Raw genomic sequence first — 18,353 nt, forward strand, 5'->3', positions numbered from 1 at the left:
ATGTACAGTGCCTTGCAAAAGTATTCACCCCCTTGGCTTTTTACCTATTTTGTTACATTACAGCCTTTAGTTCAATGTTTTTTTTAATTTGAATTATATGTGATGGATCAGAACACAATAGTCTAAGTTGGTGAAGTAAAATTATAAAAATATATATATAAAACAATTTTTCAGAAAAAAAAAAAAAAAAAATGATAATTGGCATGTGCGTATGTATTTACCCTCTTTGTTATGAAGTCCATAAAAAGCTCTGGTGCAACCAATTACATTCAGAAGTCACATAATTAGTGAAATGATGTCCTCCTGTGTGCAATCTAAGTGTCACATGATCTGTCATTACATATACACACCTTTTTGAAAGGCCCCAGACTCTGCAACACCTAAGCAAGAGGCACCACTAACCAAACACTGCCATGAAGACCAAGGAACTCTACAAACAAGTAAGGGACAATGTTGTTGAGAAGTACAAGTCAGGGTTAGGTTATAAAAAAATATCCAAATATTTGATGATCCCTAGAAGCACCATCAAATCTATCATAACCAAAATGGAAAGAACATGGCACAACAGCAAACCTGCCAAGAGACGTCCGCACACCAAAACTCATGGATCGGGCAAGGAGGGCATTAATCAGAGAGGCAGCAAAGGGACCTAAGGTAACCCTGGAGGAGCTGCAGAATTCCACAGCAGAGACTGGAGTAGACGACAATAAGCCGTACGCTCCATAGATTTGTGCTTTATGGCAGAGTGGCCAGAAGAAAGCCATTACGTTCAGCAAAAAACGAAATGACACGTTTTGAGTCAAATGGCCATCAAAGAAAACAATATGTCTGGCGCTAACCCAACACATCACATCACCCAAAGAACACCATCCCTACAGTGAAACATGGTGGGGCAGCATCATGCTGTGGGGATGTTTTTCAGCAGTCAGGACTGGGAAACTGGTCAGAGTTGAGGGAAAGATGGATGGTGCTAAATACAGGGATATTCTTGAGCGAAACCTGTACCACTCTATGTGATTTGAGGCTAGGTCAGAGGTTCACCTTCCAGCTGGACAATGACCCCAAACACACTGCTAAAGCAACACTTGAGTGGTTTAAGGGGAAACATGTAAATGTGTTGGAATAGTCAAAGCCCAGACCTCAATCCAATAGAAAATCTGTGGTCAGACTTAAAGATTGTTGTTCACAAGTGCAAACCATCCAACTTGAAGGAGCTGGAGCAGTTTTGCAAGGATGAATGGTAAGACGTGGCAAGCTCATAGAGACTTATCCAAAGCGACTTGGAGCTGTGATAGCTGCAAAAGGTGGCTCTATAAAGTATTGACTTTAGGGGGGTGAATAGTTATGCACATTGACTGTTTCTGTTATTTTGTCCTATTTGTTGTTTGCTTCACAATAAAAAAAAATCTTCAAAGTTGTGGGCATGTTCTGTAAATTAAATGATGCAAATCCTCAAACAATCCATGTTAATTCCAGGTTGTGAGGGAACAAAACACTAAAAATGCCAAGGGGGGGGGGGGGGCGGGGGTGATTACTTTTGCAAGGCACTGTAGATTGGAACCTCAATCATTTTATTGATACTAGTTAATTTAGTTTACACTAATTTTAGACTGATTCCTTTTATTAATATAATAATATTGTCAACACCTTTAACATTTGTCCTTATTTGATTACTATTAATTATATTATAATTTTTTGCTTGACATATGCCCAAGTTTGTTATTGATTAGTGACACATTATTGTTATTATTTTATAACTCAAATAGATTGTAATACTGTATGTAGCCTTGCCGGACTCTATTACTAATTTTTCGTTTAGAGATGATTAATTTGGAGATTTTACCTTCTGGGCTTGTCATATTATAACTCTTTTTGTAGCCCCATAGACTGCCTTCATTTATTAGCATTGTTTTTAGTTCGATTGCTTAGTGGCTACAGGTTAATGGAGTTGACTCTATTTATGAATATCTTCACTTCCTGGTGCTTTAGAAAATGGTGGCAGTTTTGTCAAGTGATTTGACCACAACAAAATGGTGCCAAAACAGGAAGTGATGTAATGCAGTCCCAGGAATTAGCTGATTAGACCACAACAAAATGCTGCTGAAACAGATAGTGATGTATTGGAGCTTCGGGAAAAGGATACACAATAATGGCTGCTATAGGCTCTTGAAAATGCGCATTTGCGTGAAACGTACGTAGAGCTAAACTATGGGATGATAGAGGTTGTGCCGCCATTCTCTGCATGTTTGGCGGCCCCTTATGTAAGTTTGAAAGCAGCATTTGTTTTTATGCTAGTTGTTTTTATACTGGATGTTTTTAATGTATATTTGGGAATATTAGACTACTACACCATGAGCAAAATATTGTTTCTGGTTGGTGACTCCATGCAGATAACTCTGGTACTATCCACTGGTGGAGTGGAATAGAGCAGTCTGGTCCTGCCATCTGTGGAGCGAGAGTGGTGATGCTGGATGCCATTTACACAAAGCGTTATTGCTGTTCTAATAGTAGACAACATATCCCTCTGGTGAGTGTGTATTTTTTACCATTAGTGAAGGATTGGCACTACAGGTGTTTCAAAGCGTTGGGTAAAACCCATAACAATATGATTGGTTTACTTTTGTCATTTGACAAACTTCAGTTTATGGTTAAATTTTCATGGGACACTTTATTATTATTTTAGCGCTGCATTTTTGTTATAATTTTACTGCTTCTGATGTTCATTTTTGAAGATAACTTGCTCCACAATGTCTGCAGCTACAGAGGTCAGTGTTAAAGCTCATTTACTACATGCTAAAGAAGAATTCCAGGTTCCAGCTTGGACAAATGTAACTATGCATATATCATCATACCAGTGGGATCTTTTTGGAAGCTGGAAATCACTGTAGTAGGCACCGCTACTTCAGTGATGTCCACTAGTTTCTGGATCCCATGCCAAGTGACTTCCCTTCTACATTCTCTACATAGGAGGTTGGCTGCTCAGCACAGGCACCATTCAGAGAATGCTTTGCATTTTATCAGTTGGACGAGGTAGAGAGTGTGATGTCACCTCCCTGTTTCTCCACCTCCAACCAGAGAATGCTTTGAATACACTGAAAAAGTACATTGCTGAGAGGGGCTCAATATTTTCTGGAAGTACTATGAAAAAAGATCAGCGTATATAGTTAGAGTAACTCCACTTTAGTTGAGAAAAAAACATTTCCCTTTGAGCGATCTACCGTATATACTCGAGTAAAAAGCCGATCCGAATATAAGCCAGGATACCTACTTTTACCACAAAAAACTGGGAAAACTTATTGACTCGAGTATAAGCCTAGGGTGGGAAATGCAGCAGATACTGGGTAAACAATGCCCATCTGCAGCCTCACTGTGCCCATTTGCAGCCTCACTGTGCACATCTGCAACCTCACTGTGCCCACCTGTATCATCAGTGCCCATTTGCAGCTGTACCTTTGATAACCAAAACAGCGGTTGTCTCCCGCTGCGTCATGCAGTCTGTTCGGCAGCCGTCCACTGTAACAAAGCCCCACCTCCTCCTCGTCCGTGATAGACAGTTTACCAGCATTGTTTCAGTGTTCCGTCTATCACGGATAAGGAGGAGGCGGGGCTTTGTTACAGTGGACGGCCGCCGAACAGACTGCATGATGCAGCGGGAGACACCCGCTGTTTTTGGTTATCAAAGGACAGCTGCAGGTGGGCACAGTGAGGCTGCACCCTCACTCGAATATAAGCTTTTTCAGCATAAAAAATGTGCTGAAGAAGTTGGCTTCTTCAGCACTCGACTCGAGTATATATGGTATGTACATTTAAGGGATTTTGACAAACTTTGTTGCAGATTCCTACCTTTTGTTATTCTGAAGAAATCCATGTGTGTTTGTCTGTGCCCATGTGTTGAAGCGAATCTAATGGGAGTGGTTTCTTAATTAACAAACCAGCTGATGCACCTGCAAAGCCTTAATGAGGAAAATTGCAAGGACTGCATCCCTATAGATGTGATTTCCTATTGGGAGTATTTCACCAAAAATGACATTTTTGTTGCAGGGGATGCCTGAAATCTGACTTGTATCTTAGTGCAGACTTCTGGGAATATCAGTGAACCAATCACACAAGCAGCAAATGACATATCTGAGAGGGGTTCTGTACACAAACTGTGTACAGAACACCTCCAGGTAGCCATATTGCATTGCATTTCACAGAAGATTACAAAGCTGCAGACTGAAAAGGAACGTTAATTTTTAATAACATTCAATGACAATATGACTTGTGTTACAATTGTATATGCTATATTATTTATTTATTTTCCACAAAGGTGGAGTTACCCTTTAATCACGTAAATAAGTCTAAGAACAGGGCATTTATTACCAAAGGCCATGCCTACTTTGCTACTAAAATCTCCATTGAACGCTGCAGAAACATCCAATTATGAACCACTCTTAGCTTGATCTAAATGTAAAATTTGACTAGCACAACATCTTTTCATCTTATACACACACCAGAGAATAGAGTGTTTTGCAAATGTGCTATATGTGGCTATTCACAGCAGCGTAACTTTCTCCACAAAGTACACTGCATTGCCAAAATGTTTGTGAACACATGACCATCACACCTATATGGGCTTGGTGGGTTTCTAATAAAAAAAATAGGCATTTTTTATGGAGTCCTTCACTCGCTAAAACAGCCTGTATTTCTGGGAAGTTTTTCTACAATATTTTGGGGGTTGACTGTAGGAATTAGGTACTCATTTATCCAAAAGAGGTCAGGTACTAATGTTGGATGAGAAAACCTGGTTCAAAACTGGCATTTCAACTCATCCCAAAGGTCTTTAGCAAAGTGGAGGTCAGGGCTCTGTACGGGAAACCGAAGTTCCTCCACACCAAACTCATCATATCTTTGTCTTTATGGATCTGGCACAGAGGGGCAAAGTTAGGTTTGGTTTATGTTGAAACAAGAAATGGTCTTCCCCAAACTTTTCCCGCAAGATTGGGTGTGCACAATGGTTTAACAGTACCCTTCACTGAAAACTTCATTTGAAGAGGTGGCCGCATACTTTTGGCCAGACAGTGTAGTGTAGTATAAATAAAATTGCTTATTTTTGCATACTGAAAAATGTATTTCAAAGCAGGGCTTTGATGCCTCTATCAGTTTCATTCTCGGTCAGCAAAGATTGAAGTTTAGTCAGCATATATTACTAATTTATTATGCGAATGGTTATGTATAAATTCATCTTACCTGATTATCTAAATTAACATTCATTTTGTTTGACATTACTTTCACTTTAAGTATACAAAACTCTCGGTCCTTTTTGACTCTTGCAGAAACCTGGTACTTCTGGAATATTAAAGGGAAAATTGTTCAAATTTAGATTAAATTTTGAGGCAAGTTAATGATCTTATATCAGCTCTAGATATTATTGAAGGGCAGGAAAGGTCAGAAAGGTCCGATAGGTCAGACAGCAGATTTCTCACTGAGAACAAGAAGCAATGAGTTATCAGCCTGTCTGTGAATGTATAGCATGCCTGATCAGCCACGATTTAGATTTTCTCTTAGACACCATTTACAGCTTTTAGTGGCTTAAACCCAGTGAAAAATTTCCTTTTCTTTAAAGAATATTTTTATTCATGGAAGCTTATACAGAGACTGGTGAGAGGCGCTGTATAGGATAATAAACAATCCTTGCAGTAGGTAAGTGCTTGCTATCAACCAAAAGGAAGCACTGCATTGATGTTTATCTAGAGATAAACAATTAAAAAAATATTGTATTTTGGTGACATATGAGGCTAATACATATAATGATATTAGTCATATGAATTTTTTTTTTTTTGCTTTTTTATATATATTTTATATATATTTTTATATGCCTTTTTTATATATTTTTTTTCCACATTTTTATGCAGGACAAGCTGTCCAGCAAAAGTGACAGTTACAGCAGTGACAACCAATGGAACACTGTTGAGGGTGCTTGTTGGCCCAGGAGAGTAGGGTACTCTGAACTTGGTATGACTTCTCACAGACATGTTATGAGCTCTGCCAAATTCATTTTATTTTTCATTTTGGATAAAGTAAGTGAGGGTTATAACTCCTGTCAATAATTGTTTGCTATCTGTGGCCCATTGGGGAGATTCCTTTCACTTTTTTCCCTTAGCCAATACAGGTAGTGGGAAGAAATCCCCAGGGTTACCAGGACTAGTGTTTAATTGGAAAAAAAAAACCTTCATTCCTGTTCTGGTGACTAATCAAAATTTTGGATTTTCTTTCACTTTCACTTTTGGCGATAACGGTCAAAGGGGCAAATAGAGCGAGTGAACCTCCCCTAACAGTGACACAAGGGTTGAGTACAAAATCTGGTACAGCTATGCATGGTAGCCAATCGGCTTCTAACTTCAGCTTGTTCAATTAAGCTTTGACAATGAAATCTGGAAGCCGATCCGGTTTCTCTCCAGAGCTGCATCAGAATTTGCCCTCTCCAGTTTTAGTAAATCAACCCCACAGACAGCAATAAAAACCTGACAGGTGTTCTAATCCCTCTCCACTCTATATAAAACAAATACATTTTTCCTTCATTTATATTTAAACCTTTTTTCCTAAAGAAAAAAATAATATGTTGCTGTAACAATTTAAAAAACTGTTAGTGGAATTTTGCTTTAATCTTCTTCCTTTTTTTTGATGAAGCCAGCGAATGAATGCTAAAAAACAAACAGATTCTTCCAACCACATAAACAAGGTGGACAGAGGAATCCTTCTGCTGGGACATTGTATTCTGATCGTGGGACTCTCCACTGTCAGAACACACTGATCAGTGGCTGCAGAAGCTGATCCAACGACTTCTGTCAAATTGGGATGGCTATGAACTGAATACATTTTGATCCATCTATGGCCAGCTTTACTTAAAGGCTATTTAACTGTATATGTAAATCTATGCCTATCCTGTTTGCAAGTTGATAACACTACTCTGAAATTTCACTGCAGAACTAACAGCATCACCCTGTTAAAGTGGTTGTACACCCTGTACAACCACTTTTACCTACAGGTAAGCTTATATTAAGGCTTACCTGTAGGTGCTTGAAATAACTCCTAAACCTCCGCGGTTTAGGAGATATTTACTAAAAAGCCAAGCGCCGATGAGATCAGCGCATGCGCCCTTTAGAAAGGGCACATCGTGCTGTTTCTAATAGGGGTCGTGCCATGACTGGCGCCTCCCACGCGCATGTGCGGGAGTGACGTCACGCGACTCCGGCCAGTCACAGAGCCGGAGTTTGCAGCCCCAGAAGGAAGAGGGGTGAAGATGGACGCTCCCTGCTTGTGGGGACAACGGAGACATCGCAGGCTTCGGTTTCCGGTAAGTGACACATAATGGGCTACTATGCGATGCACAGTAGCCCATTATGCTTTACCTTTGCAGGGAAATAAAGAGGAAGTAAAACCCACCAGGGAATTGGAAAAATAACAGATAACAGATCTACTGTCAGGATCGACAGGTAATAAAACAATGTTACAGAGTGGACTCCTGTGGTATTGCCAATGACAGACTCCATCATATATGCCTTTTTTTGCCTTTAGTTACATTTTAAATAAAATATGCTACACTTAGTTACCTATGTTATACTTGTGACTCAGCAAACACAAAATCTCTGGATGGTGGCTTACAAATATATATCTAGAAAAAAAAGACAAAATACACTGGTATAAATATATTCACAAACAATGGTGCCTTCTCTATAATAATCTATAATATCTATGGGCATAAGGTTTAACCCAAATACAAAACAAAAAATACGTCTTGGCATTAAAAAGCGTACTAAAGTTTTCTAAAATCATCTTTATTTTAATTTTGATTTTGTAAAGGAATATTCACTGATTGGAAAAGTAAGTCCAAATGATACAGGACCTGTGATTTCATCTAAAAAGTTGTGCAGTAACCCGCAGTGACCCCGGCATGTGGCCTTAGAGCAAAGGATTTGCTTAAGTACTGAAACGTACATTTGTGATGCATCAATATACAATCATTTACGTCTATATTACTGACCCAAATTCTGTAGTGGGTCACAAAGGCTTCCCTATACATTACATTTGTGAGTATAGTTGTGGGAGACTCATTTATCTATCAATTGGAATTTTCACACTTGTAGTCTGGCCCAACTTTTATTTTTACACCTCTGCTATTGCCATTGGAAGCCATGCTGCCTGGCTATTTAAAGAGGTTCTCCTGCAAAACAGACTCTTTCTACGTATTTACAAAAAGTGTCAGTTCAGTTCCTGAATTCCAATGGGCAGGGGTGGTTTAGGAGCGATGTATACACCATTCCCAAAACAACCCCAGAGATGCCGCTTGCAGTACTTTTTGTAACATCCCGCAAGCGCATCGCCCCAGTGTGAAAGCACTTGGGCTTTCACACTGGGGTGGCATGAGAGGTGAGGGCGGCGCTGGCTCGTGGTACAGGTAAGTAGCTGTTTATTAACCACTATATATATACGTCGGCAAAGTGGCATGGATGCGCAAAATCCCATATGGGTGCCCTTTAAGAGCCGTCAGAGGGCGCGCGCGTGCCTGCTGCAAGGCGGGGACCCGATGCACGTGGCCAGCGGGGGCAATCGCATGCACGAGCACAGGGATTTGTGTGTGTAAACACACAAATACCTGTTCTGTCAGGGGAGAGGAGGCATGTTGATTGTTCCTAGTAAATAGGAACCACGGTATGTCTCCTCTCTTACTCAGTCCTATCCCCATACAGTTAGAACACACTGAGGGAACACACATTTAACCCCTTGATCGCCCTCTAGTGTTAAACCCTTCCCTACCAGAGACATTTACACAGTAATCAGTGCATTTTTATAGCACTGATCGCTATATACATGTCAATGGTCCCAAAAATATGTCAAAAGTGTCCGATCTGTCCGCTGCAATGTAGCAATCCCGAGAAAAATCGGAGATCGCTGCCATTACTAGTAAAAAAAAAAAAAATAAAATAAATAAAAATGGCATAAATCTTTCCCATAGTTTGCAGACGCTATAACTTTTGCGCAAACCAATCAATTTACGCTTACTGCGATTTTTTTTTTTACCAAGGATATGTAGAAGAATATATATTGGCCTAAACTGATTAATAGATTTGTTTTTTTTTTTAAACATTTTTAGGGATATTTATTATAGCAAAAAGTAAAAAATATTGTTTTTTTTTCAAAATTGTCACTTTTTTTTGTTTATAGAGCAAAAAATAAAAAACGCAGAGGTGATCAAATACCACCAAAAGAAAGCTTTTTATTTGTGGGAAAAAAAGGACACAAATTTTGTTTGGGTATAGCAATGCATGACCGCGCAATTACCAGCGACGCAGTGCGAAATTGTTAAAAGTGCTCTGGTCAGGAAGGGGGTAAAATCTTCTGGGGCTGAAGTGTTTAAAAGTCAGCAGCTACAATTTTTGCAGAATTGACTGAAGCTCTCTTTATGGACCTAAAGACCATAAATAACCAAACAGTCAGACTCGATGATTAATTGCTAGAAGAACGACTTTATTTTAAAGAAGTTGTCCTTCAGTAGGGTAACTCCACTTTTGTGTGAAAAAATATAGCGAATTACAAAAACAAAACAAAAAAAAAAAAAAAAAAACAATATAGCCTGTATTTTTACTACACAATCCATGTTGTAAATTAAAGTGATTGTAAAGTCTCGTTTTTTTTGCTATTAAAATAACAAACATGTTATACTTACCTGCTCTGTTGCAGTGGATTTGCACAGAGCAGAACCCCCGATCCTCCTCTTCTCAGGTCCCTCTTCGGTGCTCCTGGCCCCTCCCTCCAGTTGAGTGCCCCCACAGCAAGCAGATTGCTATCAAGGCACCCGAGCCAGGCTGCAGCTCCGTGTGTCCCCCTCTCTCTCCTGATTAGCTGACTTTGATTGATAGCTGCAGGAGCCAATGGCGCTGCTGCTGTGCCTCAGCCAATCAGGAAGGAGAATCTCGGATGACCGAAAGACTTGTGGACATCGCTGGACAGAGATGGGGCTCAGGTACGTATTAGGGGGTACAGGGGAGGCTGCTGCACACAGAAGGCTTTTTATCATAATGCATAGAATGCATTAAAATAAAAAACCTTCTGCCTTTACAACTCTTTTAATCTTAATAAAAATCCAATGCAATATGGCAACCTGGAGGCCTTTTGTACACAGTCAGTGTACAGAACAACACCAAAAATGTAATTTCCTACTTGTGTGATTGGCTCACTGATTTTCCCAGACGTCTGCACTAAGATACAAGTCATACTGTAGGCACCCCCTGCAATAGGAATTTTAGCTATGATTACATCCACCTAGGGGTTAAAGTGATTCTAAAGGCTTAAGGTTTTTTTAGCTTAATGCATTCTATGCATCAAGGTAAACAAGCTTCAGTATCAGCTCCTCCTAGCCCTGCATAAGTTCCAGCATACCAGTTTGGAGCTTATATAGATCTTTCTCTCTCTGGTTTCAGAGGCTGAACAGAGCAGTGGGGCGGCAAAGAAAAGTAAGCACATGCTGCTGGGGAGATGGGGTGACCCTTTAACTTTAATCTGCATGGACAAAAAAAAAAAAGCATCACTTTAATAATTTTTATTTTGAAATACACATTGACCTAGAAAAGAGAATACAGTAGGAGGGAAGTCAAAAGTCTGCATATTTGATGTTGGTGATTGGTTCCAAGTACTAAAGAAAGACATAAATATTCAAGTCCCTTCTCTAACAGAGCAGCAAAAAAGGAAACAAATGGTAGAAAATTCCTTCCAAGGGCTCAAGATCAAGTTTTAAATCCTATCTACAGTATATCTGTTCCTGGGCTTTTCAAATCTGCAGGCAGGAATACAGGCTTACCTCTATGGTATTAATAAATGTCAGTGGGAAAGGGGCGTTTGTGAATGTTGGGGGAGATTGGCTTAGTACATACCAAAAGGAAATCCACAGCACTTTCAGATGCAAAAAGAAAATGTGTTTTTATTGCATGGCAGAAAACCTAAAGTCTAAAAAACATAATCCTAAAACACACAGAATCAAGTTTATAGGGAAATCAGAACATGTTCTCATCTGTTTGCTACTGTTGGGGGATTATTAATGGATAACAATACCATAATCTGCAGTTCGAAGGGAATCTGCACTCTCTTTCTTTTTCATTACGGAAATACGTGGGAAAGTAAAAAAAAATATTCTAATATACAGTATCTCACAAAAGTGAGTACACCCCTCACATTTTTGTAAATATTTTATTATATCTTTTCATGTGACAACACTGAAGAAATGACACTTTGCTACAATGTAAAGTAGTGAGTGTACAGCTTGTATAACAGTGTAAATTTGCTGTCCCCTCAAAATAACTCAACACACAGCCATTAATGTCTAAACCGCTGGCAACAAAAGTGAGTACACCCCTAAGTGAAAATGTGCAAATTGGGCCCAATTAGCTATTTTCCCTCCCGGTGTCATGTGACTCATTAGTGTTACAAGGTCTCAGGTATGAATGGGGAGCAGGTGTGTTAAATTTGGTGTTATCGCTCTCACTCACTCATACTGGTCACTGGAAGTTCAACATGGCACCTCATGGCAAAGAACTCTCTGAGGATCTGAAAAAAAGAATTCTTGCTCTACATAAAGATGGCCTAGGCCAGGGGTGTCCAAACTTTTTTCAAAGAGGGCCAGATTTGATGAAGTGAAAATGCGTGAGGGCCGGCCATTTTGCCTGACATTCTTTGAACCATTAAAATTCAGTCTAATGCCCCGTACACACGGTCGGATTTTCCGATGGAAAATGTGTGATAGGGCTCCATCACACATTTTCCATCGGATTTTCCACACAAAGTTTGAGAGCAGGCTATAAAATTTTCCGACAACAAAATCCGTTGTCGGAATTTTTGATCGTGTGTACACAAATCCGACGCACAAAGTGCCACGCATGCTCAGAATAAATAAAGAGATGAAAGCTATTGGCTACTGCCCCGTTTATAGTCCCGACGTACGTGTTTTACGTCACCGCGTTCAGAATGATCGGATTTTCCGACAACTTTGTGTGACCGTGTGTATGCAAGACAAGTTTAAGCCAACATCCGTCGGAAAAAATCCTAGGATTTTGTTGTCGGAATGTCTGATCAATGTCCGACCGTGTGTACAGGGCATAAGTGTGTTTGTTCGAACACTAATACACTGCCCAACAAGAATTCTCTTGCCTTTGTGGCTGTGTGTGACTAAAGAGATGAGCTTGGGCGAGTTATTTGGATATACCGTATTTATTGGCGTATAACACGCACCTTCACTTTAAGAGGGAAGTTTCCGGAAAAAAACTTAAAATTTTAGATGAAGAACTGTGAAGCAAAATAAGAGACAGTGCCCATCTGCACCCTCACAAGTGCCATGAATGCAGCACCCCCATTGCCATCAGTGCAGCACCCCCATTTCCATCAGTGCAGCACCCACCATTGCCAGGAATGCAGCACCCACCATTGCCAGGAATGCAACACCCAACATTGCCAGGAATGCAACACCCACCATTGCCAGGAATGCAACACCCACCATTGCCAGGAATGCAACACCCACCATTGCCAGGAATGCAACACCCACCATTGCCAGGAATGCAACACCCACCAGTGCCAGGAATGCAACACCCACCAGTGCCAGGAATGCAGCACCCACCATTACCAGGAATGCAGCACCCACCACTGCCAGGAATGCAGATTCACCACTGCCATCAGTGCAGCCTGATTGATGCCCATCCATCTGCAGCCTCGGAGGGGACAGGGACGAGCGCCATAAGATTACATGCAAGAAAAACTCCTGTTTTCTTGGCGGCCTTTTTAATAGAAAGTCCCGCCTCCTTTGATGGACAGAACAGTTGTCCAATGGCAGCACCGGAGACGGGACTTCCTATTATAGAGGCTGCCGTATAAACAGGAAATACTCCTGTGTGTACGGCACTCGTCCCGCCTCCTCCCTGTCCCCTCCAAGGCAGCCAGCATATATATCTTTTGTGGCTTCGGCGCTGGGAGATCTTTGGGGGCCACAAAAGATATATATGTCCAGATAACGAGGCAGGCCGTACTCACTTTTGTGAGATACTGTGTGTATATATATATATATATATATATATATATATATATATATATATATATATATATATATAGACACACACACACAGGAAGGAGGACATTTATGCTTATTATATATGTTTTGCAGTATGCCTTAGTGCTTAGATCTTTTGCCCAATAACTCTGTGTTCTAGACCTCAATCCTTGCATACAATTTGTATGTTATGTTAAGGTGGGTTTAATCCCATTTCACATTTTTACATGCTCAATCTTCCAAGTGGTTATTATCGTATTAAATGGAGAACGAGCATGTTAAACTCAAATGAAACAGAGGAAGGAAATGCGTGTATTAACCTTCACAGGTCCTCATGATGTCTACTAAAGGCCACTGTTTAATTCCAGAAAAAAAGGATTACAGCACTTCAGTACCTAAAGTGGAAGTCCAGCTGTAGGTGAAAATAAGTAAATGCAATTTACGAATTATACTACAGAAAAAAGGCCTTAAAACATTCTTTGAAGTATTATGCTGTAAAATTATGTAAGGAAATTGAGCTTTTAATCAACTGGAAAACAAGCTTTTATCAACTGGAAAACAACTGGGACCTTGTTTAATGTAAATCCTTAAACCGGCTGAAGGCCTTGAAGAAGGAGCTGCATGCGAACCAAAATCACCAGCTTGAAATGAATGAGAGGCATGGTACAATGATTCTGTCTGCTTAGGCTGGAAGTAAAAGCAAAATTTGTTTTTAAAAATAGTAAAGCTTATGCTGTGTACGCACGGGCGGACTTTTCGACCGGACTGGTCCGACGGGACGAATCCGACCATGTGTGGGCTTCATCGGACCTTCAGTGGACTTTTTCGGTCAAGAATCAGACGGACTTTAGATTTGAAACATGTTTCAAATCTTTCCAACGGACTCGAGTCCGGTCGAAAAATCCGCACGTCTGTATGCTAGTCTGACAGACAAAAACCGACGCTAGGGCAGCTATTGGCTACTGGCTATGAACTTCCTTATTTTAGTCCGGTCGTACGTCATCACGTACGAATCCTTCGGACTTTGGTGTGATCGTGTGTAGGCAAGTCCGTTCGTTCGAAAGTCCGTCAAAAGTCCGTCGGAAAGACCGATGCTGAAAAGTCCTCCCATGTGTACACGGCATTACTCTAAACTCAATACGAAGTTCCTATCTGGGTAATAGTCGCTGCCGTGGTGGCACTACAATAAAATGGCAGCGATCCTGGCCTTTTTGGTGCCATTCCAGCTCTGAAAATTAAATTCTCTGAGGGAGTTTCTCCAGTTCTTCCCCAACTCTTACAGGCTGACTGACATCATAGCTTACTCTTTAGTTTCAATGGTTTCTCTAATGAAGTATGTCTTTATTCCGGGTACCTTCACTTCCACTTTAACAACTTAAATAAAATACTGGCAACAAAGCAGGGTGGAAAAAAAATTATGATTTAAAAAAAAAAAAAAAAAAAAATCAGATTTTTTTATTTAAAATCGGATTTATTTTTTATTTTTATCAAAATGCTTTTGGCATAAAAATCTATCCAAAGATAGTTTTCTATTTAGGATACATTAATAATTTATTCAGCATGAAATGGAGCTTGGTTATGTAGCTTGAGGCTGCATATTCTGCAATATTTACATTTTTGGTAAACTCATTCAATGAATCCAAGCTCTGCAAGCTGAGATAACATGCACTGACAATGTTATTGTTTAAATTTAAATAAAAGTGTTTAATCGCTTCCAGACCGCCTCACGCAGATATACTGCGGCAGAAGGGCACGTACAGGCAGATTAACGTACCTGTGTGTTGCCCTTTAAGAGGAGGCTTGAGGGCACGAGCGCCACCGGGGCGCGCACCCGCCAGGAGCTCCGTGAGCGTGATTGGGGGTCCCGCGGACTCAATGTCCGCGGGGATACCTGCGATCGTCTCACGGAGAGGGATAACGGGGAAATGGTAATGTAAACAAGCATTTCCCCGTTCTGCCTAGTGACACTGACACTGATCACCACTCCCTGTAATCGGGAGCGGTGATCAGTGTCGTGTCACACACAGCCCCTCCCCCCACAGTTAGAATCACTCCCTAGGACACACTTAACCCCTGCAGCGCCACCTAGTGGTTAACCCTTTCACTGCCAGTCACATTTACACAGCGATCAATGCATTTTTAATTGCACTGATCGCTGTATAAATGTGAATGGTCCCAAAATCACGCCAAAAGTGTCCGATCTGTCCGCCATAATGTTGCAGCCACGATAAAAATCGCTGATCGCCGCCATTACTAATTAAAAAAATTATTAATAAAAATGCCATAAAACTATCCTCTATTTTGTAAACGCTATAACTTTTGCACAAACCAATCAATAAACGCTTACTGTGAGTTTTTTTTACCAAAAACATGTAGAAGAATACGTATCGGCCTAAACTGAGGGGAAAAAAAAATTTATATATTTTTTGAGGATATTTATTATAGCAAAAAGTAAAAAAAAAGCGTTTTTGCAAAATTGTTGCAATTTTTTTGTCTATAGCGCAAAAAATAAAAACCGCAGAGGTGATCCAATACCACCAAAAGAAAGCTCTATTTGTGTGAAAAAAAGGATGTTCATTTTGTTTGGGAGCCACGTCGCACGACCCCACAATTGTCAGTTAAAGCGACGCAGTGCCGAATCGCAAAAAAAAAGTGCTTTGGTCTTTGGCCAGCCAAATGGTCTGGAGCTTAAGTGGTTAAGTAGTTCCCTAACTATGTGTGATTAACCTATTAACCTAATATCGGTTCTGATATCGCTGTTTTATTAAGCTGACAGCTTAATATTCTAAATAGGAAACCTTAATTTTGTTTGCAAATATTAAAGATTCTAACTACCAGCAAGAATAAGTCCTTACATTTAAAGAGCACCTGTCATTTCAGATCCATCATGGCAGTGCCTGTTAGCGGGCATCCATTCACCTTGTTGTGTCACTGCCGAATCACCAGCCATCCTATTAAAGTGAATGGGACTGTCGGTGAGTCAACAGCTGGTCAGAGAAGGAGCCGCTGCAGGACAGAGATGACAGATTCTCTTTAAAAATGATGATTTAAATTGAGTTGATTTAAATCAAGCCTTTTTACTAGTGATTTAAATCATGATTTAAATCGACTTGATTTAATTCAAATCCACCCTGCAACAAAGGGAGCACATTATCTGAAATGAGTCCCTATGAATAAGCTACTGTGAGGGGTGAAATGCGTTGGAATTGTCTTATAGACTGTTAATGCATTGTTTGGCTTTAATAAATCAGAAATTAGTGAGTGTCTCCCCCTTTCTTGTTTTAGAGTATTAAAAAATGTAGATGTGCGGCAACTCACAGCTGTGGAGAGCCAGCTACTGCAGCCACGAGGTGAGAGAGAAAAGTACAGCCTGTAGTGGAGTATTGTCTAATCAAAGTATATTTACAATATCTAACTTGTAGACTTGCATTGTGAGAAGGATCAGAAAAGTACAATCAGCACAGATAATCAGGAATCAAAAACAAAAGAGATCAGCGCCAAAACCGAACCTACACTTGATAGCCTCTAATTGCCTAGTTGAGGTCAGATATATGTAGGAGATCCAAACAGTCCTGGAATAATAACACACACAAGCCCATGGATGATGGGGTTGCAATTAGGCAAGATTCAGATTCCAATATGCAGCCTTTGGAATCGGAGTCCTGCCTAACTGCAACCTAATCATCCATGGGCTTGTGTGTGTTATTATTCCAGGACTGTTTGGATCTCCTACATACAGTATCTCACAAAAGTGAGTACACCCCTCAGATTTTTGGAAATATTTTATTATATCTTTTCATGTGACAACACTGAAGAAATGACACTTTGCTACAATGTAAAGTAGTGAGTGTACAGCTTGTATAACAGTGTAAATTTGCTGACCCCTCAAAATAATTCAACACACAGCCATTAATGTCTAAACCACTGGCAATAAAAGTGAGTACACCCCTGAGTGAAAATGTCCAAATTGGGCCCAAAGTGTCAATATTTTGCGTGGCCACCATTATTTCCCAGCACTACCTTAACCCCCTTGGGCATGGAGTTCACAGGTTGCCACTGGAGTCCTCTTCCACTCCTCCTTGACGACATCACAGAGCTGGTGGATGTTAGAGACCTTGCACTCCTCCACCTTCCGTTTGAGGATGCCCCACAGATGCTCAATAGGGTTTAGGTCTGGAGACATGCTTGGCCAGTCCATCACCTTTACCCTCAACCGATATAGAAAGGCAGTGGTCGTCTTGGAGGTGTGTTTGGGGTCGTTATCATGTTGGAATACTGCACTGCAGCCCAGTCTTCAAAGGGAGGGGATCATGCTCTGCTTCAGTATGTCACAGTAGATGTTGGCATTCATGGTTCCCTCAATGAACTGTAGCTCCCCAGTGGCGGCAGCACTCATGCAGCCCCAGACCATGACACTTCCACCACCATGCTTGACTGTAGGCAAGACACACTTGTCTTTGTACTCCTCGCCTGGTTGCCACCACACACGCTTGACATCTGAACCAAATAAGTTTATCTTGGTCTTATCAGACCACAGGACATGGTTCAGGTAATCCATGTCCTTAGTCTGCTTGTCTTCAGCAAACTGTTTGCGGGCTTTCTTGTGCATCATCTTTAGAAGAGGCTTCCTTCTGGGACGACAGCCATGCAGACCAATTTGATGCAGTGTGGGGCGTATGGTCTGAGCATTGACAAGCTGACCCCCCACCCCTTCAACCTCTGCAGCAATGCTGGTAGCACTCATACTTCTATTTCACAAAGACAACCTCTGAATATGACGCTGAGCATGTGCACTCAACTTCTTTGGTCGACCATGGCAAGGCCTGTTCTGAGTGGAACCTGTCCTGTTAAACCACTGTATGGTCTTGGCCACCATGCTGCAGCTCAGTTTCAGGGTCTTGGCAATCTCCTCATAACCTAGGCCATCTTTATGTGGAGCAACAATTATTATTTTCAGATCCTCAGAGAGATCTTTGCCATGAGGTGCCATGTTGAACTTCCAGTGACCAGTATGAGAGAGTGAGAGCGATAACACCAAATTTAACACACCTGCTCTTCAATCATACCTGAGACCTTGTAACACTAACGAGTCACATGACACCGGGGAGGGAAAATGGCTAATTGGGCCCAATTTGCACATTTTCACTTAGGGGTGTACTCACTTTTGTTGCCAGCGGTTTAGACATTAGTGGCTGTGTGTTCAGTTATTTTGAGGGGACAGCAAATTTACACTGTTATACAAGCTGTACACTCACTACTCTACATTGTAACAAAGTGTAATTTC

The 18,353-nt window shown here is 40.8% G+C and overlaps 1 protein-coding gene across 9 annotated transcripts in view; it reads right to left on the reverse strand.

The window, feature by feature from the left end:
- The window catches only part of DTX3 (deltex E3 ubiquitin ligase 3), a 177,619-nt gene that overhangs the window by 63,435 nt on the left and 95,831 nt on the right, over positions 1–18,353 (reverse strand). For 6 of the 9 annotated variants that reach the window (XM_073613773.1, XM_073613771.1, XM_073613775.1 and 3 more), the window contains 2 exons: positions 7,593–7,654; positions 5,230–5,328 (listed from right to left, as the gene is read on the reverse strand). The exons of 2 other annotated variants lie outside the window; for them this stretch is intronic. The gene's annotated coding sequence lies outside the window, so the exon portion shown is untranslated. The remainder of the gene's footprint in view (positions 1–5,229; positions 5,329–7,592; positions 7,655–18,353) is intronic. One more of the 9 variants, XM_073613774.1, reaches the window with a different exon arrangement.

This window comes from Aquarana catesbeiana, linkage group LG02 (assembly GCF_042186555.1).
Source record: "Aquarana catesbeiana isolate 2022-GZ linkage group LG02, ASM4218655v1, whole genome shotgun sequence".
Classification (NCBI taxonomy): domain Eukaryota; kingdom Metazoa; phylum Chordata; class Amphibia; order Anura; family Ranidae; genus Aquarana; species Aquarana catesbeiana.